The following is a 26,483-nucleotide window of genomic DNA, read 5'->3' on the forward strand; positions in this document are numbered from 1 at the left end:
TTCTATTTTTCACCCGATCTAGGTCCAATCCTCGTTTTCCTTGATTTATAATATCACATTTAGTCTAATTATTAACCACATTATTTAATGTGATCCAAAAATCATATTTTGGAAAAATTACATTTTTGCCCCTAAACTTTATCAAAATTACATTTTTACCCCTTGTCTCGTAAACTGATTTTTTATTCAATTTTATCACTCTATAGGCCTAGCCGAACCATTTTATACCATTCTCATCAAAACACTCTTTTATACCATTTTTAAAACTTTGACAAAATAGTCCTTTTGGACATTATCATCGAAAATTGCTTAGTAAAAATCGTTTATTTAACACCTAACACTCATTTTATACCATTAGACATCAAAATTCATGCATGTCACACATGGGTCAATTTTTAAACATGAACCCTAGCTCAAATTAGTGGTAGAAATAGATAGATCTTGTTACGGGGATTGCAAAAACGTAAAAATCATTAAAAACGGGGCTAAAATGGACTTGCAATCAGGCTGGGAAGCTTGAAAAACCCTAGCCATGGTTTCTACATGCAATTTTTGGCCAAGAGTTTGAATATGGACAAAATTTGGCTTTTAATTTTGTTTTTAATTCATTTTAATAACTAAATGACCAAAATGCCCTTAATGAAAAAACTTTGAAAACATGCCTAACCATGTCCATTTTTGTCCAAAAACTTAACCAATGGTTTAATTACCATATAATGACCTCCAATTTAAAATTTCATAACAATTGGACACCTCTAGCATGTAGAACTCAACTTTTGTACTTTTTATGATTTAGTCCTTTTGACTAAATTGAGTGCCCAAACGTCAAAATTTTTGAACAAAATTTTCATTAAATCATCCCGTGAAATTGTAGACCATAAAAATATAATAAAATAAACTTTCTTATGTCGGATTTGTCGTCCCAAAACCACTTTTCTGACTAGGCCCAAAATCGAGATGTTACATCGGTTCCCCTCTCAATCTTATTTTGTAAATTATCAATAATGGCTCATATTTAAAGTGTGTTCTTTGGTTTGTGCTAACTATGTGTATCATGGTTGTATTTCTAAATTTGATAATAGGAATGTTGTAACATCCTAGATTAGGGTTTAATCGAAATAGTGGTTTTGAGACAACAAATTCAAAATAGAAATAATTATTTTATGATTATTGTATGATCCATGACATGATTGCATGTTTTTGTGAAATTTTCATGAAGAAATTCTATACCTAATATGTCCAATTTAACTTTAGGGACTAAATTGAATAAGGTTTAAAAGTTATGTTCTAGAAGCTTTAAGAATGAAATTGCATTGGATTATTAATTAGAGGTCCTTAAGTAGCAATTAGACCAAGTTCTAAAATTTTGGACAAAAATGGGCATGAATAGGAAAAATTAGAAAGAAATGCATGGGCATTTTTGTCTTTTGGTAAATAAAAGAATAAAAAAGGAAAAAGAAAGAAAAATTTGTCCATCTTCTCAAAGTGCTAGCCGAAATTCCAAGGGTCACCATAGCTAGGGTTTGTTCATCTTTTCAAGCCTGATTGTAAGTGCTCCTTAGCCCCATTTTTAATGTTCTCTACATTTTTTAAGTTGTCATCAACCAATCTAGCCATCTCTACCATTATTTTAAGCTAGAGTTCATGTATGAAATTTGACCCATGTGTAACATGGTTGTATTTTGATGTTTAATGCAGGAATATAAATGTTTGAGGTGTGACAAACATCTTGTGCTAACTGATTTTTACTGAAAACACATAAAAAGGACTTGTTTGTAAAAGGTGTAAAAATGTGTAGTAGAAAAGTCAAATAAAGGAAAATATGGGCTGATATGAGATAGAATATGAATCGGCTATGCTTAGGTAACCAAGAAATTACATGTATTTCATTTTACGAGCCTAGAGACTAAAGTGTAAATAAGTGAAAAGTTAGGGGTAAAAAGGTAATTTTACCAAAGTATGTGTTATGTGTCGATATGAGCAATGTATGTTTTGAATAAGTTGAATTTGGCATTATAGATCAAGAAAAATGTGATTCGGGTCTTGATCGGGGGAAAAACAAAGTTCACGAGGATTAGGCTCATTTCTACCATTTTTTTACTGAGGCAAGTTCATTTGCAAATAATGCAACATGTACCATACTTTAAAAGCTTTAATATTGCATGTATGGTAAGTACATACGTATTTAGTGTGGTATTGAATAATGTGTTTATTTTCTAAATTGTATCATGAATTATGCTTTGATTACTCCATGAATATGAGATTGGTGCTATGAGTATTGAAACTGACATTACGAGCAAGCTCAATGAAAATGTGGTATTGAAGAATCCCATTTGAACCTTAGGAATAGTTTAGGATACAAGTGACATGTCACTAGGAATTATGTAATCTGAACTCATTGAGTTGTAGTTTGATTTCATGATATATGTGACATTCGAACTCATTGAGTTGTGCTTTGAGTTCGTGATATATATGACACATGTTTTGGCGTCTGGGTACTGGTCTCGTATATTTTATTAATGGCAAGGTAGTCTGGCACGTGTTGCAGACACCTGACAGCCTGAATGAACAGACCTGTGAGTAGCTCGAAAACGGTCAACATGTGATATGAGATATGAAGTAGCATTGGCTACGTATGAGGCACTTAAGTGAAGGTTTTCGATGTATCCGATAGTATTCCGTGTTCAACGGGTAGTTCAAGAGAAGTTCAATGAGTAATCTTAATGATTGCATCAAGACAAGAAAGTAAGTTATTATGTGCAAGTGGGCACAAGTATGTATATTGAACTCATGTGAATGACCAGAAATATGATGAGCTCGTGGCAATAACATGTATATATATATGAGAAATAAGTTTATGAGATTTGATAAAATGCAAGGTTATGTTCGTTATGTTAAATGCATGATTTATGCTTGTTTAAGTTTCATTTTATTTGCATGTGAATTTACTAAGTTTTATGCTTACCCCCATTTCATTTCCATTTCTTATAGTTTCGCCAAGCTAACTCAGGGATTGGAGAACGTCGGAGACTCGATCACACTATCAATCGAACATTTTGGTATAGCTAGCCTTATCAATTTGAGTATGACATGTATAGGGACTTGGTCTTTTTGTTGTGTGTCATATTGATTAGCCAAATGTGTTGGCTTATGATGGTATTATGATTATTTTGTATATGGCCATGAGAGGTGGCTCATATTGATTATTTTGGGTTGTAACTCTATTTATCGATGTATGCATGCAAATGTGTTTATGCTTTAATGTGGTTATGGTTGATTAAGGTTGATGAGAGAGATGGATGACATGTGTGTTGGTGTATAGAACATGATTAATGTGTATGCAATAAATATGGTGCAAAGGTATAACTTGAAAATAAGTTTACAAATATGTTAGACAAATATAAAATTAGTGTGGAATGCCATATGAAAGCATGATAGTTGAATAGGTGAAATGTTGACATTATCAAGTTACAATTTAACCATGATTGTGAATGTTTGAGTAAGCAAATGTGCCATGTTGCATGCCATGAAGTGAGTGTAAGTATGTAAGTGTTTGAGGGTGGAAAATGGCTTGGAAAATAGCCTAAAAATTGTCCACACGATTAAACACATAGGCATGTGTCTTGGCCTTGTGTGACACACGGCTTGCCCTATAGGCGTGTGATCCAGCCGTGTGTCCCCTGCACCCTAATTATGCAAAAAAGAATGCCCAATAGTAAACACGTGGGCAGAGACAGGGCCGTGTGAAGGACATGGCCTTAGGACATAGGCGTGTGCCGAGGTCGTGTGAAGTCTACACTTAATTTTTGGAATTTAATTCGCCACACGGCCTAAGCACATGGGCGTGTGATGTGGTCGTGTGACCTTATTTACTTGATGACGTCATAGTCAGAGAGTTACATGGGCTGAGGACACAGGTGTGTGTGACTACACGACCTACCCACACGGACATGTGACTCTCCATAGTATGAAAATTTTCTAAGTGTAGTAAAAGTTCTGAAAGTTTTCGATTTAGTCCCAAACCACTTCCAATGTATGTTTCGGGTCTTGTAGACCATTATAAGGGACAATTTGCATGTGAGTGAAAAGTTTTAAATTTGGACAAAATTTTATGGCTCGCTTTTATATGAATGTTTATGTTTAAGTCTGGCAATGCTTCGAACCCTATCCCGGCGTCGGATACGAGTAAGGGTTGTTACAAATGTGGTGATTTTGGCATTTGGATTTTCTAATTTTCGTGGAAGGAATTGACATAGACAAAGGTATAAGTGGTGAAAACTCAATTATATGATGGTTTTCTTTTTCTCAGGTAAGTTGATTAAAGTTGATGAGTTCAATCAGGATGTTTATTTCCTCGAGCTAATCCAGTTGAAAAGGGTACTTCGATATGTTATTATCCGATAGTTGAAATCAACTCAGTTGTGTTTATCATAGTAAGCTGATTTGTTGAGATGTGGTTTGAGTTATATGTATTTAAGCATGTCCTTAGCTAAAGGAAAAAATTATGTGTATTCATGAGTATATATAGATGGATAGTCTGAATGAAGAAATTATATTCTAGAAAGCATGATAGAGATATGCTTATTGGATTGCTCTAACCGAATGATGTTATTACGAGTTAAAGTTATTCTGATTTGAAAGGTTATTGCATTTATGAAAGTTGGAATGATCTGTGCATGTTAACAAAGTTGGAAACAGTTGAAAGTACTATTAATCGAAGCTCTAGTTCTAAGTTCAATTTGAACTGAGTAAAGAATTTATGATTTCAGCGATGCACGGTTGAACGAATTGGAATGTGTCTAAATACAAGAATGTAAAGAGGTAGTTTGTACTTTTGGACTATTAAAGTCACATTGTGAAGAACTATTCGACTACTGATTTAGAGACGGGCACTTTTATGCCTGTGTTAAAAATTTGATGACTTCGTGCGTTCGACGGGAAATGTCACGTGCTTCCTGGTCTAAAACGTTAAATTATTGAATGTCCTAGAAAGATCTGAAATATAAGACAGTGTCAATGGTTTGTAATAATGAAATATTTCGAGTAAGTTATTGATTTAATCTCTGAGAAAGCTGTTTTAGCTATAGATGCTTGGATGGAAAATCTTTGTTTATTTTTGTGAGTACTAGTTACTTGGTTGGCCTTATTTGATGATGGTCTAATTCTAGCTAAATTAAATGCTAAAGTGAGGTTTTCTTTACGAAACTGAGAAGCTTAGAAATGTGATAGTGAGTGGTAATCTAAATGATTTTAGAGTGAGTTTACTTCTGATGTTAAATTTCAGGTCGAACATGATTCCTGTTATTATTGTTCTTTCAAGATAGAATTTGCGTAATTATGAATCCGGAACTTATGCAGAAGTTTTTGTATGAGGCTCAGTAGTAGCGCGTCTGTTCATCCAAGAGTAGTAAAATGTACAGTTATATGAGGTAGACGTTCTAGTGAATGAGTATGTACCATGATATTTTGAAATTATGTTCAGATATCTATTTGTTAGCAAGTAAGCCGAACAGCAAGTATATTCAAGACTAATACAGTCAGTGATTGTGCAAGAGTGATACTGAGATAGAGTTATTATATATTTCGTATCGGGATTGTCATTTTCTCTGAAAGGAAAGATGTTATTTGGATTGTGGTTGATTTTTTGGCAAAGATCCGTATGATCATTTCATTATGTAAGAAGTTCTTATTTGAAAGATCAACTGAGCTATATGTTCTTGAGAGAGTAATTCAAATTTTTGACGATGCGCTCCGGCATTGTGTTTTAAGGTTCAAAGGTTATTTGAAAAAGATATACGAGGTTAAAATCGATTTGCGATTCTGAGAAATTAGTGAAAGTGAATTCATAAGAGTTGGAAGCAACATCTTCTAGTAAGATTTTCGGTGACAAAAATCCCTAAAGGGGGAAAGTTATAATAGCCCGATTTTAGGCCTAGTCGGAATAGTAGTTTTAAGACCACAAATCCAACATAAGGAAATTTATTTTATTATATTTTTATTGTCTAAATTTTCATGAAATTATTTTGTGAAAATCTTGTTTGAAAATTTCGACGTTTGGGCACTCAATTTAGTCAAAAGGACTAAATTGTAAAAAGTGCAAAACTTGAGTTCTAGAAGCTAGAGGTGTCAAATTGCTATGAAATTTTAAATTAGGGGTTCTTAAATGGTAATCAGACCATTGGTTAATTTTTTGGGCAAAAATGAACATGAAATAGGTGAAATAGAAAATTTTAAGTTAAGGGCATTTTGGTCATTTTGTAATTAAAAGAATAAAAAGGGAAAATAAACCAAAAATTTGTCTATCTTCTACCTCCCTTGGCTAAATATGCCATAGACACCATGGCTAGGGTTTTGTTCAAGCTTCCAAGCTCCATAATAAGTGCATCCTAGCCCCGTTTTTAATTTTTTTTTACATTTTTGAAACCCTCGTAACCCGATTTACCTATTTCTAGCCATATCTTGAAACAGGGTTCATGTTTGAAATTTGAAACATGTATGACATGAATTTGTTTTGATGTTTCATGGTAAGTTATGAATGTTTGATCTGTGATAAACATCTTTTACTAAGTGATTTCTAGTGAAAATGGCTAAAAAGGACTTATTTGTAAAGTTTGTAAAATGAGTTCTAAGATGTATGATTTGATGAGAAATGTGGGTTGCAATAGTTATAAAAAGGAATCGACTAGGCTTAAAGTACAAATAAATTGAATGAAAATCATTTTACGAGCCTAGGGGCAAAAGTGTAAATATGACAAAGTTTATGGGCAAAACATAATTTTGCCATAGTATGATTTTTGGGTCACAATGAATAATGTGACTAATATGTGAGCTAAATGTGATGTTATAGATCAAAGAGAACGAGGTTCAGACCTAGAACAGAGTAGGTCCCTCTTTGCCATTTTTGGTGTCGAGATAAGTTCATGTGTAAATAATGAAATTTTGTATCATGTTTTAATATTTATTTAATGTATGAGTTTCTGTGTTTAATTGTTATGATGAGTGTATGAATGGCATTAAGGTCTATGAGAATGACATTGTGAGCGAGTTCGACAAAGATGTGACATCGAGAAAATCCCGTTTGAACCTTAGGAATAATTTAGGATACACAGTGACATGTCACTAGGAACTATGTGACTTGAGCTCATGAGATATGCAATATGCGTTTATGTGAATCTGGGTGCTAGTCTTGTACGTTCTACCAGTGGCTGGGTAGCCCAGTATGTGTTACGAGTACTTGTCAGCTTGTGGAAGCAGCCTGTGTAGTTATGTCCTGACTGTCAGCTTGTGTGGGCAGGCCCATGATTAGCTCGAGAGCTGGCAATGTGTGATATGTGATATGAGGTAGCATGTGGCTACGTATGAAGAACTATGTGCAAGCTTTCCGTGTATCCGATGGTATTCCAAGTGTTCAAAGGGTAAATTAGTGGGTTATTCAACAAGTAAGTCAATGATGAGGAAATATGAGAATGTGCTATGAGTTGGTACAGGTATGTACTTATAACTCATGAGTAAAGGACTCGGTATACTATGAATATGTGGTAAGAGTGCATATGAGAAAGTTATGCTTGTGAAATATTGATAACCTTGTGACTAATGATCTACATTTATAATGAATGGATGTATGATAAGATTTGAAAATAATCATGTGTTGGGCTTATAAGCCTAATTGAGTCGTCATATAGTATGATGTATACACTTAAGTTGTGATTCAATGGATATGAGAAGAAGGAAAGACAAGCGTAATTGTCGATTAAAGTCATTATGAAAACATAGAGAGAAGTGAACTATAGATATGTGAAAGATTGTTAAGCTATATGTTGAAATTATGAATATGCATAATTAATGTGCATGTTACTATGAGGCATGAAATGATTTGTTAATTGTTGTTTATTATTTGCATATAGACTTACTAAGCCTTGAAGCTTACTCCCCTTTCTTTCCCCTCTCTTATAGGTTAATTTCACTAGGTCGGGTTAGAGATTGCCTAAGATGCCATCACACTATCAAGCTATCATTTGGGTATAAGTGAACGCAAGTATTTTAAGTTTATGGCATGTTTATGGCATGTATAAGGGCTTTGTCTTTTGATTAATTATGTCATTGTTAATGTGGCCAAATGTGTTGGCTTATGTCGATATTTGATTCATTTTCTATAAGGCCATGAGATGTGGCTCATATTGATTATTGGGTAGTAAGCCTATTTATTCAAGTATGCATGTGCCCATGCAATTGTGATGTGGTTGATGGTTGTGTGTTTGTGATGAGATGTGCCGTAGCTATGAATGCTTGATGATTTAATTGGGATTTGTTCAGTATGATGATAATCATGGCTTAAATGAGATTTGGTAAGTTGGGCTTAACAAAGTATGAAGTCTTATGCATGTATTAGTAAAGATGAAATGATCATGATCATGTCTTGTTTGTGTATGTTTAAGTGCTCCATTATGCCATGTTAAGTGCCTTCGTAGTCATGTATGTATTTGTGCAAATAAGGGTGGCAATGGGCTTGGAAAATATCCTCAAAGTTGTCCGCACAGGTAGACACATGGGCATGTGTCTAGGCCATATGAGACACACGGTCAAACCCCATAGGCGTGTGATCCGGCCGTGTTCCCTTGTACCCTAATTAGGTAAAACAGAATGCTCAGTAGTAAACACACGGGCAGAGACATGGTCATGTGTCTCAGCCGTGTGAAGGACACGGCCTTAGGACATGGGCGTGTGCCTTGGCTATGTGAAGTCTACACCTGATTTTTGGAATTTAATTTGCTACACGGCCTAAGCACACAGGCATGTGACTTGGTCGTGTGACCTTATTTTGTTGATGACGTCATGAACAAAGAGTTGCACGGGTTGAGGACACGGGTGTGTCCCAAGCCATATGGGTGTGTGTGACCACACGGCCTACCCACACGGACGTATAACCCTCCAAAACAAGAAAATTTTCTAAGTGTTGTATAAGTCCCGAAAGTTCTCGATTTTGACTCGAACCACCCCCAATCTACGTTTTGAGTTTTGTAGGCTTGTTTGAGGGACGATATACATGTGTATGATTGGTTTTAAATTGAATGAAATTTTATGGCTCGATTTTGTACATTTGCTTATGTATAAGTTTGGTAACACCTCGAACCCTGTTCCGGCATCGGATACGGGTAAGGGATGTTACATGTACCTGGTTTTGAATGTGGTTTTCAGCACATCTGAGTCTTTAACTTGCAACTGGTAATAACCAGAATGAATATCAATCTTTGAAAACACTGTCGCACCTTTCAACTGATCAAACAGATCATCAATATGTGGTAACAGATACATATTCTTGAACATGACCTTGTTGAGATGTCGATAATCAATCACATGGATCCATCTTTTTCTTAACAAGCAACACATGAGCACCGCAAGGAGAAAAGTTGGGTCGAGCAAACCCCTATTTGTCAAATCTTGCAACTGTGATTTCAAATCTTTCATCTCAGTAGGTGCCATTTTGTAAGGAGCTATCGATATCGGAGATGTTCTCGGTATTAACTCAATAGCAAACTAAACCTCTCTAAGTGGTGGTAGCCCGGGTAACAACTCTAGAAACACATTTGTAAACTCACATACTATTGGAATCGATTCTAGCTTCAATTGGGAAACTCTAGAATCTAATGTATAAGCAATATACACTTCAGAACCATTTCTAACATACTTCTATACTGAAATAGCCAATATGACATTAGATATACTATCCAGTCTATCTGACTCAATTCAAAGCTTTTCATCATTTTGACATTTCAACTCCATGTGCTTTCCTCTACAATTCACTACAGCATCATGCAAAGTTAACCAATACATACGTAGAATGACGTCAAATTCATCAAAGGGTAGTAACATTAAATCAGCCAAAAAGTTGCAACCCCGAGTCATCAAAGGATAGTTTTTACAAACTTTATCAACTAACACATACTGACCTAAGGGGTTTGTTAATTTAACCACAAACTCAATAGGCTTGGAAGGCAATTTCTTATCTGACACTAAAGTCATACATACATATGAATGTATTGACCCTAGGTCAATCAAAGCTGCAACATTGGTATCAAAGATAGAAAATGTACCACTAATAACATTTGGTGCTGAAGCTTCCTCTCAAGCATGGATCGCACAAGCTCTAGGCGAGGCACGAGCCTCAGATCTCATAGTAGAGTCCTTTGCCCCACTACGGCTATCTTGATCTAAATAGAAAATTTTAATTCATTTAATACTTCTATTATTCAATTCAGTCCATATTTTATATTTTGAAAAATGATAATTTTGTCCTAAACATTTTAACTTTTTACAAATTAGTCTTTAAGCTTGTAAATTTAAATCTAAGCATTTTCATCTTCATTTCGTGCTAGTTCAAATCACTAGGGACCTATATCAACCCATGCAAATTAGCATTTGACAAATTTACCATGGAATTTTACTACTTTTACAAATAAGTCCCTAAATGACATTTTCATAAAAATCACTTTAAAAAACTTGTTTATTTATCAACAAGGACTCATAATCTTTCATAAAACATCAAGAACCCTAAATCTTTAACCATTTTGCAAATCAATCCCTGGGCTAGCTAGATTAAGCTATAACGATCTTGAAAACATAAAAATCATTAAAAATGGGACAAAATTACATACCATGGAAGTGGGATTAAGTTTGGTCAAACCCTAGCATGCTCTCATGGTGAAATTAAATTTAATAAGTTGATATCAAAATGATATCTCTTTTTCTTTCTTTTATTTTTATGATTTATTTTCTATTTTACCAATTTGCCCTTTAAAAACATTAATAGTTTTAATAAAACCCTGTCCATAAATATATAGTATCACTTTAATTGGTCTAATTACCAATGTCCTTTAGTTTAAGGTTTCATAGCTATTTGACACCTTTAACTAATAGAACTCTACATTTGCACCTTTTATTATTTAGTTATTTTCACTTAATTAAGCATGCTAACATCAAAATTTGTTAACAAAATTTTAATACAACCCTACTAACATTCCATAGGCATTAAATTAATAATAAAATATTAATTTACTCATCTAATTTATGGTCTCGAAATCATTGTTCTGATTTCACTGAAAACGGGTTGTTATAACTCTCACCTAAAAGAATTTTTGTCCCCAAAAATTGTACTAGAAAAGAGATTTGGGTATTGTACTTTCATAGCTTCTTCCTATTCCTAAGTAGCCTATTCTATTCCATGATGTTTCTAGAGAACTTTCACTAAGCCTGTACTTTTTTTTCTTAATTCTTTAACCTCTCGAGCTAAAATTCGGATCGATTCTTCCCTATAAGTCATAGCTGGCTAAATCTCAACATCAACAGGTGAAATCACATGTGAAGGATTTGATTGATACTATCGTAACATTGATACATGAAATACATTGTGGATCTTTTCTAACTCTGACAATAAAGCTAAGTTGTAAGCTACTAGCCCAATTCTCTCAATGATCTAGTACGACCCAATAAACCACAGACTAAGCTTTCCCTTACGGGCAAATCGAATAACTTTCTTCTAGGACAATATGTTCAAAAACACTTTGTCATCGAATTGGAATTCGATGCCTTTTCTGTAACATCTCGATTTTGGGTCTAGTCGAAATAGTGGTTTTGAGACCACAAGTTTAAAGTAGAAATAATTATTTTATGATTTCTATGAGGTCTATGACATGATTGCTTGCTTTTGTGAAAATTTCATGAAGAAAATTTATTGATAAAGTGTCCAATTTGACATTTAGGACTAAATTGCAAAAGTTCCAAAATGTGAGTTCTAGAAGCTTTAAGCATGAAATTGCCATGGATTATTAATTAGAGGTCCTTAAAAATTTGCCCAATTTCTATTTCTATGGATAAAAATGGATATAGGTAGGTAAACCATACTTTATACATATTTCTATCCCATGCTTCGCACATTTTATGGATGATTTTTCTTTAAATTTGGTGAATTCGGCGCTTCTAATGCCTTAATTTCATGTTTTATACTTAGGTGAGCATAGGAGAGTGAAAGGAATGAGAAACGGGCCAAAATCGGAGAAAGTGAGCCAATGTATGAAATCAACATGGCTTGGACTTCCTCACACGGGCAGACCACATGGCTGTGTCTATTTGGCAGAATCGAAGCATGACTCACATGGGTGGACCACACGCCCGTGCCTATTTAACAGACTTGGCCATAGTGTTAAGTAATCGCACACGAGCATGTCACACAGGTGTGTCCCTGTCGTGCCCAAGTTGAGTCCAATTCGGAAAAGGCCAATTTTGAGGGTTCTTAGGCATTCCAAAGCCTATAAGTACAGGCTAAAGGAGGAGGAAAAGGGCACATAGACAGGAGGAGGCAGGGAATTGCTCAAGGAAAGCCAATTGATCCATCTCAGAAGTCGAATTCATCATCAAGACTGAAGATCTCCCCTCAATTTCCCTTCAAGAGTTTTGGGTTTTCTTTTATGTTTTGTATTCATTATTCTTCTAAGATGTTTACCTTTTTAGTTATGAACTAAAACCCCTAAATACCTAAGGGGAATGAAACCTAAGACAGATCTTGTTATTATTATCTGAATTGTATGATAAATATTTGACTTGTTCTTAATTATGTGTTATTAATTCTTTTTTTGATATTCCAGGATATTGATTCAAGTTAAGCTCTTACTCAGAGGCGGAATAGACCTTGTCTAAGAGTACATTTGACATAATTAAGCGAAGTTAATTGCGCGCCTAGAGATAGGGTGACAAGATTTTGCCGAATTAGGGTGAAACCTAATAAGGGGATCCATAGGTCAAGTTAATGCAACCCTAGGGAGTTAATTAGAAAGAGGTTTCAATTATTCAACCTAGGGTTAGACATTGTTAGTCTTGAGAGGGATAATAATATAACTTAGGGATTTTTATGGATCAAATCAAATGAATAAATCGTCCGATTCAGAGTCAAATAACAAGTGAAGTCTTGTGGATTTTTCCTTAGGTATTGTCTTAATTCAATCGTTTTTCCAAAAGTAATTCCCCAATTCTATTTTATGTGAATTCTTAGTTTAGTTAATTAGTTAGTTAAAACAAACCCCATAATTCTTAGGCTAGATAATAAAAAGACAGTCATTACTAGTACTTTTAGTTCCTTTTGGTTCGACAATCCGGTCTTGCTAAAGCTATACTACTGTTCGATAGGTACACTTGCCTTCATCGTGATAATAGTTAGTTTCAAGAACGATTCATTATAAATTTTTAAAACCTGTCACGAATATCACGCATCAAGTTTTTGGCACCGTTTCTGGGGAACTAAGATATTAGGAACACTCGATTTTTATTACTTTAGCAATTTACTTTTACTGTAATTTAAACTTTATTCCAATTTTTATTAGTAATTCTTCTTTTTCCCTTATTTTGGCAGGTTCTTATAGTTTGACTAGAAGAAACCCGTCAGGACCATTACTTTTTGATAGTGAGATTGACCGCACAGTTCGCAGAAACCAAAGAGAAATAAGGCGAAACTTACGTTATACAGAAGAGCAAAAGGAAGATACTTCAACCAGCACCGAGGAGATGGCTGAAAGCCAAGAAAATTCGCTACCTCCTGCGATTGCTATTAATCAAGATCCTACTCCACGCACTATGTATGATTATGGTAGACATTCTTTAACAGGAACTGAATCGAGCATAGTTAGACTTGTTGTAGCTGTAAATATTTTTGAACTGAAACCTAACACAATTCAAATGATATAGCAATTCGTTCAGTTTAATGGTTTTGCAGGACGAAGATCCCAACGCTCACTTGAAAAACTTTTTGGAACTATGGGATACATTTAAAATCAATGGTGTTTCTAATGATTCCATACGTCCTCGGTTGTTTCCCTTTTCATTAAGGAACAAAGCTAAACAGTGGTTAAACTCGTTACCACGAGAGTCAATTACTACTGGGGAACAAATGACCAAAAGTTTTTACTAAAATATTTTTCGCCGGCTAAAATGGCTAAATTACGTAATGATATCTCTTCTTTTGTGTAGATGGATTTAGAAACACTCTACAATGCATGGGAGAGATACAAAGACCTTTTGCGAAGATGCCCTCACCATGGGTTACCACTCTGGCTACAGGTTCAAACCTTTCATAATGGCCTAAATCATTCGACTCGACAAATGGTTGACACAGCTGCTAGTGGAATAATCAATAATAAAACACCTAAAGATGTTTATGAGTTTATAGATAAAATGTCACTGAATAACTATCAATGGCAAGTCATGAGGATAAAGCCAATGAAAATAGCCGGTATTTATAATGTCGATTCGATCACCATGCTCTCTAATCAAGAAGAACTCTTGAATAAGAAAATTGATGGTTTTCTTAGTTCTTCATAGGTTCACCCAGTAATGCAGTGCGAAGCAAGTGGAGGTGGATCAAGCAATTCAGAATACCAACCTTATGGCCACAACATGGATAACGAGCAGTTAAATTACATGCGTAATAATCCTCGATCTCAAAACAATTCATATAGTAACACTTACAATGCAGTTGGAGGAACCACCCAAATTTCTCATGAAGAGGCTAAAGAAATCAGAGACCACCTCCAGGCTACCAACAACTACCCTACCAATAGGAAAAGAAGCTGAACCTTGAAGAAATCAGAAACTCGTTTTCAGAATACCAAGACAGCACTTAAGAATCAACAAGAATCGATCCAAGAGCTCGAAACTCAGATTGCACAGCTTGCCAAATTGATTTCTGAATGACCATAAGGTAGCTTGCCAAGCAACACAGAATCTAACCCAAGGGAGCAACTCAACGCGATTACTAGTCAAGATGAAAAAGGGTTAGTCACACCTGTACCAGAACCAAGGCAAGAAACTGAGATAAGCAAAGTTAAAGGTGAGGTCGACCATAATGAGCAGAAATTGGTAAGTACAGAATACAAACCTCATGTGCCATACCCCAATGTGACAAGGAAAGACCGCTCAGATGAACAATTTGGTAAATTCCTTAAACTTTTAAAGAAACTACATATTAACTTACCGTTTATTGAAGCACTTTTGCAGATGCCAAACACAGTCAAATTTTTAAAGGAGCTTCTAGCAAATAAATGAAAGTTAGATGAAAGGTCTCATGTAGAGCTGAATACGATTTGCTCAGCTATTCTTCAGAATAAGCTACCCAACAAATTGAAAGACCTAGGGAGTTTTACGATTCCTTGCTTAATTGGTAGTTTAAATGTTAATAATGCATTAGCTAATTTAGGGGCTAGTATTAACATCATGCCTTACAAAATGTTTAAACAACTAGGTCTTGGGAAACCCAAATAGACTAGGATGAGTATTCAATTAGCAGATAAAACTATAAGATTTCCTAAGGGTATTATTGAAGATGTGCTAGTTAAAATCGATAAATTTATCTTTTCCGTTGACTTCATTTTTCTAGACATAGAGGAGGATAGCAACACTCCTTTGATTTTAGGAAGGCCCTTTTTAGTAACTGCTAGAATGATTATTGATGTTGGCACAGGTGACCTCACACTTTCGGTGAGAGATGAAACAATCACCCTTCAAGCTCACAATTCCGACAACACATCGAAAATTGAAGGTGATTGTCTAAACCATTCTACTAAAACTGACAATATGGTGCAACCTACTTTGCAGGAAATGATTTTGAAGGAAGTACATGAGCCATTTTCAAGCAATAGTAGAGGACCTATTCATGAAGAACGAAGACTACAAATTAAGGAGCTAAATGAATGGCGGACACATAAACCGAGAACACACGATAAACCAAAACTACGTCAAACAAGCTCAATACCTTTCCGAATTAACTTAAGGTTGGAGATAAAGTTTTATTAGATGCCGCAGATCCTCACATTGTCACTGACAAACCGAATGAAGAAATCCCTCTTACGGTACTTAGCATTTTTCCATTCGGTACAGTTAAGGTAAGTCATCCCAAGTTCGACACTTTTAAGGTAAACAATACCTACCTAAAGCCTTATTTTGATGAGATTCCCAGTAGGAATGAGGAGTATAAACTCCTCGAACCACCATGACCATTCAATGGAAAGGTAAGTCGAACTTAGACTATAAATAAGCACTTCTCGGGAGGCAACCTGAGCAGTAATTGTATTAACTTCTTTAAATTTTAGTACCTAACTTACTAATGGAGTTCTTGAATACAGGTTTACCACACAGACACGGCCAAGCACACGAGCGTGCTTAGGATCATGTGAAAATAGGGAAAAATTTTCTTCCCCAACATGGGATGTGATAAGTAGCCACGGCCGTGTGACATGGCCGTGGGCGAAACTGACAAAATAACACGGGCGTGCAACACGCTTGTGTTTTGAAACCGTGGGTAAACCTGTCAATTTAACACGAGTGTGCGCCATCCTACACGGGCGTGGGAGAAGTGAACGGAGACCGACACGGCCGTGCAACATGGCCGTGTACACCAATGCACCTAATTTTGAAAAGTACGAAATGCACAGGGTGAGCTTAGAGCACACGGGCGTGCCCCACGACCGTGTGCCCCAATTTCTCTAGAAACACCTATTACTTATTTTATTTTATTTTTATCTCTATATTTTAAAATTATATTTTTTATTTTAATTTTATTTCCTTTTAATACTATTTCATCCTGAGTTTTTACAATTTATATTTTTCGGCTATTTCATTACGAGTAATTATGCTTCAGTATACCTCTTAAAAGAGTTCCTGATTTGATCACATTCAGAAAGAGCTCCAAAGCTCATCCTCGCATAGGAACTAAAAAACTCCACCGGGAAAGGTTCTCCACGACTTCCATGTCTTGCTCGACCACGACCATAGCTACCACCAGATTTAATATTCTTTGGCATAGGACTTATGGTCTAATGAACCTTTACCACCACCGGAGTATCCTCCTCCACCTTCATGCCGATTATTCTCCAAAACTCCAATTCAAGGAAATTCATTCATCATTCAGGAAGTTTCACTTCTCTCCCTATCTTATGATTATGACTCTATCTTTTTCATTATATCTATCTTTGTACATTGATGGCAGTGTACATCTTAAGTGTGGGGGATCTATTATATTAGAAAAATCCCTGAATTTTTTTTATTTTCATGCGAACTTCTCATTTCATTATTAGAATGAATTCCAATTAGTCTATAATGTTTATTGATATATCTTGAATTAAAACATAGCCATTTATGCATTGATTGTTTAAACTTCAAGACATTAGAGAATCAAGCATAATAAGTTGATTTTTGAAGAATTAAAAACTTTTAGGTTGTTTCCCCAAGTTTAGGTTTTACCTTGAGTTGGAATTCACAAGTTTAAACATCAAAAAGCCATAATTGTTGTGAGATTTTGAGCCTTTAAAGCATCTATTCTTTCTTTCATGCTCACTTTCACTATGAGTGCGTCAGATTATTCTAGAACTTGCTTGATTATGCATGTCAAGACCACACCATTTGATTTGATATGTCAAAATTATAAAGGCACTTAGGTTTAACCCACTCACTCCATAAAAGCCTACCTTCACAATTAACCCTTAGTGAACCCCCTTGAGCCTAACAACCCATTCATTGATTTACCCTCGATATTAACCCATAACTCATTATTGTTGAAATCCCCTAAATTAGTTTGATCCCTATTTTTGTCGAGATTTGAGTTGGAATAATTGCTTAGCTATGTTTTATTCTTTTTTGTAATTTGACTTGTTCTTAAAAAAATGTATACATATTAGTAGTAGTGATCTTTTGAGCTAAAGAAGTTAAATTCCATATTCTAAGAAAAAGCTCTGTTGTACGCAATTGATGATTAGTCATTTTTCTAGTTTGGCAATTTTTCAATTCAATCTCAATTCTAACCCTTTCTTTCAGTTTGTGACCACACCCTCTAACCAAATCCACGTTACAACCCTCTAAAGACCTTTTAAATGATGTTTCATCTCAATTCATAATGGTGGAGATTTGATTTTCATGCAAGCCTATGGTAATGACTTTTCATTATTGAATATTGAGTGCTTCATTTATTGTCCTTAAAAACCTCGAGTGATTTGAGTGAATCTTTAGTGAGGATGTGAAACTCTGTGATCTTTTGAATCAAATGTAATTACTTAAACGAGGGGAGACACCTATGTTTTCATGATAAAATACTGAACTTGGAATGTTTGAAACTTTGATGTTCTTTTAGTTGAATTTTCAATGTATGATTACCTATGGATTAATTTGAGATATTATTGATAGAAATTATAAGTTGAGAAGAATTTATTTTGATTATGAGTTGAGGATTTTGCTTGAGGATAAGCAAATGCTTAAGTGTGGGGGTATTTGATAAATCGTAATTTATACATATTTCTATCCCATGCTTTGCACATTTTATGGATGATTTTTCCTTAAAATTGGTGAATTTGACGCTCCTAATGCCTTAATTTCATGTTTTATACTTAGGTGAGCATAGGAGAGTGAAAGGAACGAGAAACGGGCCAAAAACTGAGAAAATGGGCCAATGCACAAAATCAACATATCCTAGACATCCTTAAACGGGCAGACAACACGGCTGTGTCTATTTGGCAAATCGAAGCACGACTCACATGGGTAGACAACACGCCCGTGCCTATTTAACAGGCTTGACCACGGCCTTAAGTAATCGCAGACAGGCATGTCACACGGGCGTGTCCTTGTCGAGCCCAAGTTGAGTCCAATTCGGAAAAGGCCAATTTTGAGGGTTCTTAGGCATTCCAAAGCCTATAAATACACTCTAAAGGAGGAGGAAAAGGGCACACAGACAAGAGAAGGCAGGGAACTGCTTAAGGAAAGTCAATGATCCATCTCAGAAGTAGGATTCATCATCAAGACTGAAGATCTCCCCTCAATTTCCTTTAAGGAGTTTTGGGTTTTTTCTTTATGTTTTATATTCATTATACTTCTAAGATGTTTACCCTTTTAGTTATGAACTAAAACCCCTAAATACCTAAGGGGAATGAACTCGAAGGCAGATCTTCTTATTATTATCTGAATTGTATGATAAATATTTGACTTGTTCTTAATTATGTGTTATTAATTCTTGTTATGATATTCTAGGATATTGATTCAAGTTAAGCTCTTATTCAGAGGAGGAATAGACCCTGTCTAAGAGTACATTTGTCATAATTAAGCGGAGTTAATTATGCGCCTAGAGATAGGGTGACAAGATTTTGCTGGATTAGGGTGAAACCTAATAAGGGGATCCATAGATCGAGTTAATGCAACCCTAAGGAGTTAATTAGAAAGAGATTTCAATTATTCAACCTAGGGTTAGACGTTGTTAGTCTCGAGAGGGATAATAATATAACTTAGGGATTTCTACGGATCAAGTCAAATGAATAAATAGTCCGATTTAGAGTCAAATAACAAGTGAAGTCTAGATGGATTTTTCCTTAGGTATTGTCGTAATTCAATTATTTTTCCAAAAGAATTTCCCTAATTCTATTTTCTATAAATTCTTAGTTTAGTTAATTAGTTAGTTAAAACAAACTCCATTATTCTTAAGCTAGATAATAAAAAGACAGTCATTACCAGTACTTTTAGTTCCTTTGGGTTCGACAATCCGGTCTTGCTAAAGTTATACTACTGTTCGATAGGTACACTTGCCTTTATTTTGATAATAGTTAGTTTCAAGAACAATTCATTATAAATTTTTAAAACCTGTCACGAATATCACGCATCATTAGGAAAATTTGAAAGAAAGGCATTAAAGGGCATTTTGGTCATTTGGTTAATAAAAGAATAAAAAGGGAAAAAAGAAGCAAAAATTGGCTCATCTTCTTCTTGTGTGTGCTAAAAATTAGAAGGGTCATAGCTAGGGTTTTTCTTCAACTTTCAAGCACGATTGTAAGTACACCCTAGCCCCTTTTTAATGTTCTTTATGTTTTTGAGATCCTTGAAGCATGATCTACCTATTTCTAGCCTTATTTTGTGTTAGGGTTCATGTTTAAAAATTGACCCATGTGTGACATGCATGTGTTTTGGTGTTTAATGGAGGAATATGAAAGTTTGATGTATGATAACTAACTTTTACTAAGTGGTTTTTCATAAAAACGCCTAAAAAGGAATTTTTTGTAAAAGTTGTAAAATAGGTGGTAAAAATCTAACTTGAAAGAAAATGTGGGCTGATATAAGTATGATATAGGTTTGGCTAGGCTTGGGTAACAAAGAAAATGAACACATTTCATTTTATGAGCCTAGGGGGCTAATTTGTAATTATGTGAAAGTTTAGAGGCAAAACTATAATTTTTCCAAAGTATGGTTTATGGACTGTTTTGAACAATGTGATAATTAAATAAGTGAAATTTTCTATTATAGATCAAGAAAAACTGAGTCCAGACCTAAACCGAGGAAATAACAAGGTTGTGGACTAAATCGAATAATTAGCCATATTTTGGTACCGAGGTAAGTTCATGTGTAAATAATGCAATGTTGTATCATGTTTTTAATGTTTCATTAATGTATAAGTTTCTATGTTGAAATTTTTATGATGAGTGTATGAACGATGTTATGGAATATGAGAATGACATTGTGAATGAGTTCGATAAAGATGTGACATTGAGAAAATCCTGTTTAAGCCTTAGGAATAATTTAGGATACAATTTGACATGTCACTAGGAACTATGAGTTGAGCTCATGAGATATGCAATATGTGTTTATGTGAATCCAGGTGCTAGTCTTGTATGTTCTACCAGTGGCTGGGTAGCCCGGCATGTGATGCGGGTACCTGTCAACTTGTGTGAGCAGCCCATGTAGTTAGTCCTGACTTTCAGCATGTGTGAGTAGGCTCGTGATTAGCTCGAGAGCGGGTGATGTGTGATATGTGATATAAGGTAGCATGTGGCTATGTAACACCCCGTACCCGAGACCGTTGTCGGAGTCGAACACAAGGTGTAAACGGGTTTAATTTATTACTTAAATAGCTTATGCAATTCATTTTAAAATTTTTCTAGACAAGCCGGCTAACTGCATCACAGTTGCTTTAAAATCATATCTCGAGTTCTGAAACTCGAAATCCAATTCCGTAAATTTTTCCTGAAACTAGACTCATATATCTATCTATTAAATTTTTTCCAGAATTTTTGGTCGGTCCAATTAGTACAGTTTATTAGTTAAAGTCTCCCCTATTTCAGGGTTCGACTACTCTGACCTCTGTGAATTACGAACAAGATATCTCCCTGTACAAAGATTCAATGACTATGCCGTTTGTCTCTAATAAAACTATACTCAATAAGAAATCTGTACATATAAATCATGACTTCTAATTATCTTTGTAAATTTATGGTGAATTTCCAAAGTCAGAATAGGGGATCCAGAAATCGTTCTGGCCCTGTTTCACAAAATTTTAAATATCTCATACAATATAGCTCATATATCTGTTTTACTTCTTCCATGTGAAAATATACTCATCAAGCTTCGATTCCATAATTTATTCATTATTTAATTCCATTTCTACTATTTTTAGTGATTTTCCAAATTCACACCACTACTGCTGTCTGAATCTATTTTATGGTAAAATTTACCAATTTCATGGTTTCCATCGATTAGCTAGTAATTTGACATACATAACACCAAATATGATCAGCCATGGCATGCGGCATAATAATCAAATTGACTTAGACTATTACTCCATCCAAACCGAATTATCAAGGCCAAATCTACTGAACCTTATAACTAAGCACCCATAAGGCTAAATTCAAACTTAGCATCTAAGCCATATTCGCATGGCTAAAAGTTTACATATTGAGGTTCAAACAAAACATAATAGCCTATACATGCCGAAATGTTCTCTTAGGCCAACTAAGAAGAGGGTACCAAAAGGTTGTAAGCCAGTGTGATGACTTTGACGATGGTCCCCAGCACGCAAAATGGGTCAAAAAAACCTAAATAAGTAACAAACAAACACACCAAATGAGTATATAACTCAGTAAGCCATAAGCCTTACATACCGTACAATTATAAGAGATCATAAGAGAAAGCAAATAATGCAAAATCAGTTACTCCAACTATATCGAACTATGCTATCATTTCTTAGAATTTCGATTCAATCTCATGCCAAGTCCTACAATCAAATCAAACACCAAAACAACCCAATTGATTTAGACCCGATTCCTCAAAGCATGGAATTATGATGCACTAGATAAATTTGTACCTACTCAGTACATGTCTCAAGTTCGATACTTTAGTTACTAGTTCTACCACTTCGTTCTTTCATGCACATTTTATATTATCGATCGAATTTGCACACATAGTGCTCGTCACACTCGCACACATAGTGCCATAGTACACTGCACACTCAGTGCATTGGATTTTCTCTCATGCTTCAACATCCAAATCGGTACACATAGTGCCACTTAATTCCGCACACATAGTGCCATATGTTAACTCATTTTGATAAGGCAATTTACTTAATTCAAATAGCACGTATGGTCACATTAATAATTAGAAAATTCACTCCAAAAGAATACTCATCAAAAGGAATTCTTTTATGATTCACTAGTATTTTTTTTTTACATACAAACTAATCAACCTTGCAAAAATGCTTAAGGACTTACTTTGTGTTGGGTAAAACGGTTCCAACTCGGCTACTCGATGTTCTTTGCTTTGCCCTTGCTTGATTCCCCTCCTTTAACTTCTTGAGCTTAATCGAATAAGTTAAACTAGTTTAACCGTCTTGCTAAATATTTATATCAAAATATTAATGATTTCATATCATAAGAAACACATGGTAAATTTTTACCTTTCTACCTTATGCTTTTGAGCCATTCGGCTAAAAACCATATAATATCACCTTACTATCAATAATCCAATTACACATACACATATACATATTTGTATATTAGGCAACCACCCTTACTAACTACCCATTTTAGTCGATTTTATACAATCAAAGGTAATATCACAAATGGGCATACTTATATAGCCGAATGTGCTAAAATTAGATCTAACATCACCTATACACTTGATTAAATGGTCGAATACCGATACTATCAATTATAGTATCATTTTTATTCTTTCAAACAGATAGTTTCCTCTCATGAACACTTGACCGAATTTTTTTCTTCTAATCTAGCATAGCTTCACATCTATTTGTAACATCATATAAATCCACATATAACTACATTTCTACCTAAATTTTCTTTCACCTTCCTACTATTTCCCTTCACAACATCAAAAGCACCATACTCTTAGCATTTACCTGTCCCTAACCGTATGCCATTTAATTACCTATTTAGGTATAAAATTAACATATGGGACATGATTAGACATTGGCTACTAGCTAGATTTTCACAAAAATTTAACAAAACTAACATGAATCCTACCTTAATCCTCCCTTATGATGGCCGAATGTCTTAGAACATTTCTCCCCTCCTTCCCTAGCTCACGGGACTTCAAGAAAAGAAAGAAGATGAAGACTTTCTCTTGCTTTCTTATTTTATTCCCTTTCTTTTTTTTTGATCTATTTTAATCATTTACTAATAAAAGCATCATTAAAAATTCAACTTAATGGAAGAATCATCCTTGCTTGGCCGGCCACTACTTGAGGTTTCGGTAATTTGACATGCAAACCCAAGTTTTCTCACCTTGTTGTTATTTGATCCTTACAATCTACCTATCACCTTTTCTAAGTTTCTCAACTAAGTCCTTTCGAGAAAATTCACATTCCTAAGAATGAATTAAAACATTAATAATAATAATTTTTTTATACACACACTATTACACATCAAATATATGCAATTAAAATTAAAGTGAATTTTTTTGACTCGATTTTTGTGGTCCCGAAACCACATTCCGACTAGGGTCAAATTAGGTCTGTCACAACTCTCCCCCACTTAAAATTTTTCGTCCCCGAAAATCTTACCAGCGAATAAATTCGGATAACGTTCTTTCATAGATTCTTCGAGCTCCCAAGTAGCTTCTTCAACCCCATGCTTAAGCCACATTACTTTCACTAATGAGATTTTTTTATTTCGTAATTCTTTTATTTTACGTGCTAAAATACGAACCGATTCTTCTTCGTAACTCAAATTAGATGGAATCTCGATCTCAGATGGAGCAATTACGTGCGATGGATCAGACCTATATCGTCGAAGCATCGAGACATGAAAGACGTTGTGAATTTTGTAGGCTCAGGGGGTAAAATTAATCGGTATGCGACTGGCCCAATTCATTCAGATATTTCATACGGCCCGATGAACCTCGGACTCAATTTGCCCTTACGGCCAAATCTTAGCACCTTTTTCCAGGGTGAGACTTTAAGAAACACTTTATCTCCAACCTGATATTCAATGTCTTTTCTTTTTAAATCTGCATACGACTTCTGACGATCAAAGTGGCTTTCAAACTTTCACGAATTACTTGAACTTTCTGCTCAGCATCCCTAATCAAATCAACCCCGAATATTTTACTTTCACTATGTTCGGTCCAAAACAACGGTGTACGGCATTTACGACCATACAAAGCCTCGTAAGGTGCCATCTTAATGCTTGATTGAAAACTATTGTTGTAAGCAAATTCAATCAAAGGTAAATACCGTTCCCATGAGCCAGTAAACTCAAGGATGCAACATCTCAACATATCCTCGAGTATCTGAATTACCCATTCGGATTGACCATCGGTCTGGGGATGAAAAGCGGTGCTAAAATACAACCTGGTACCCAATGCTTCTTCAATTTTAACCAAAATCGCGATGTAAATCTCTTTGAGTCATCAAGTATTTGAGGCTTTTATGATCTGAATATATATGGCATCTCTCTCCAAACAAGTAGTGTCGCCAAATTTTCAAGGCGAACACAATGGCAGCTAACTCGAGATCATGGGTTGGATAGTTTTTCTCATGTGGTCTCAATTGTCTCGACCCGTAAGCTACTACTCGGCCTTCTCGTATCAACACACAACCCAGCCCAATCAAAGATGCATCACTGTAAATGACAAACTCTTTACCAGATTCAGGCTGTACAAGCACCGGAGCTTCAGTCAAATAAGTTTTCAACTGATCGAAACTTTTCTGACATTTTTCTGACCATTCAAACATAACATCTTTCTGAAGTAGTCTCGTTATTGGTGTGGCTATCATCGAGAAACCCTTTACAAACCGTCTATAGTAACCATCAAGCCCCAAAAAGCTTCGAACCTCAGTAACATTTCTCAGGGGTTTCCAATCAAGTATGACTGAAATTTTGCTTAGTTCAACTCGAATTCCCGATGCAGATACTACATGCCCCAAAAAGCTAACTTCTCTCAACGAAAACTCACATTTACTGAACTTAGCATACAACTGCTTATCCCGTAAAATCTGTAAACTAATCTCAGGTGCTCAGCGTGTGCAGTTTCATCATGTGAATAAATCAAGATGTCATCTATAAACACAACTACAAACCGGTCCAAATACTGCCTGAAAATTTGATTCATCAAATCCATAAATACCGCAGGGGCATTAGTGAGCCCAAACGGCATCACTAAAAACTCATAGTAACCGTATATCGTCCTGAAAGCAGTTTTAGGTATGTCTGAGTCTCGAACTCGCAACTGATAATAACCCGATTTCAAATCTATCTTTGAAAACACTAAGGCTCCCTTCAATTGATCAAACAAATCATCAATACACGGTAGCGGATATTTATTCTTTATTGTCACTTTATTCAACTGATGATAGTCGATGCACAACCTCATGGTTCCATCCTTCTTTTTCACAAACAATACTGGTGCACCCCATGGTGAAAAACTCGGTCGAGCGAAACCTCTATCTGTCAACTCTTGCAACTGTGCTTTCAATTCCTTTAGTTCGGTTGGTGCCATACGGTACGGCGCTATCGAAATTGGTGTAGTCTGAGGTACAAGTTCGATGCCAAATTCTACTTCTCGAACGGGTGGTAATCCCAGTAACTCCTCAGGAAAAACATCTGGATACTCACGAACCACCGGTACCGTTTCAAGTTTCCTTTCCGACTCTTTGTGATCAAGTACGTACGTAAGATATGCTTCACTCCCCTTTCTCATATATCTCTGAGTGATCATCGAGGATATTATTTCTCGCACTCCGTTCAAGTCAGTAGACTCAACTCGTACTATCTCATTATTTGCACACCTCAAATCAATGGTCTTTCTTTTGCAATTCACCACTGCATCATCCGCGGTCAACCAATCCATACCGACAATAACATCAAATTCATCAAACAGTAAAAGCATCAAATCGGCCAGAAAACAGGAATCTCGGATTATCAGAGGACATTTCTTACACACTTTGTCAACAAGTACATATCGACCCAAGGGATTTGACACTCGAATTACGAACTCAGTAGACTCAACTGGTAGAGTCTTACTGGATGCTAAAGTCTCACATACATATGAATGAGTAGAGCCAGGGTCAATCAATGCAATTACATCAATATTAAAGAGAGTGAAAGTACCAGTGATAACATCTGGGGAGGATGCCTCCTCTCGTGCGCGGATGGCATAAGCTCTAGCAGGAGCACGAGTCTCAGATC

The 26,483-nt window shown here is 35.4% G+C and overlaps 1 non-coding gene across 1 annotated transcript; it reads right to left on the minus strand.

The window, feature by feature from the left end:
- Positions 1 to 13,980: 13,980 nt before the first annotated feature.
- Positions 13,981 to 14,087, minus strand: LOC121231188 (small nucleolar RNA R71). The gene has a single exon (XR_005929255.1). It is a non-coding gene; the product is annotated as a small nucleolar RNA R71 (small nucleolar RNA).
- Between the last annotated feature and the right edge of the window lie 12,396 nt (positions 14,088 to 26,483).

The sequence above is a fragment of the Gossypium hirsutum genome, chromosome A06 (genome assembly GCF_007990345.1).
Source record: "Gossypium hirsutum isolate 1008001.06 chromosome A06, Gossypium_hirsutum_v2.1, whole genome shotgun sequence".
Classification (NCBI taxonomy): Eukaryota; Viridiplantae; Streptophyta; class Magnoliopsida; order Malvales; family Malvaceae; genus Gossypium; species Gossypium hirsutum.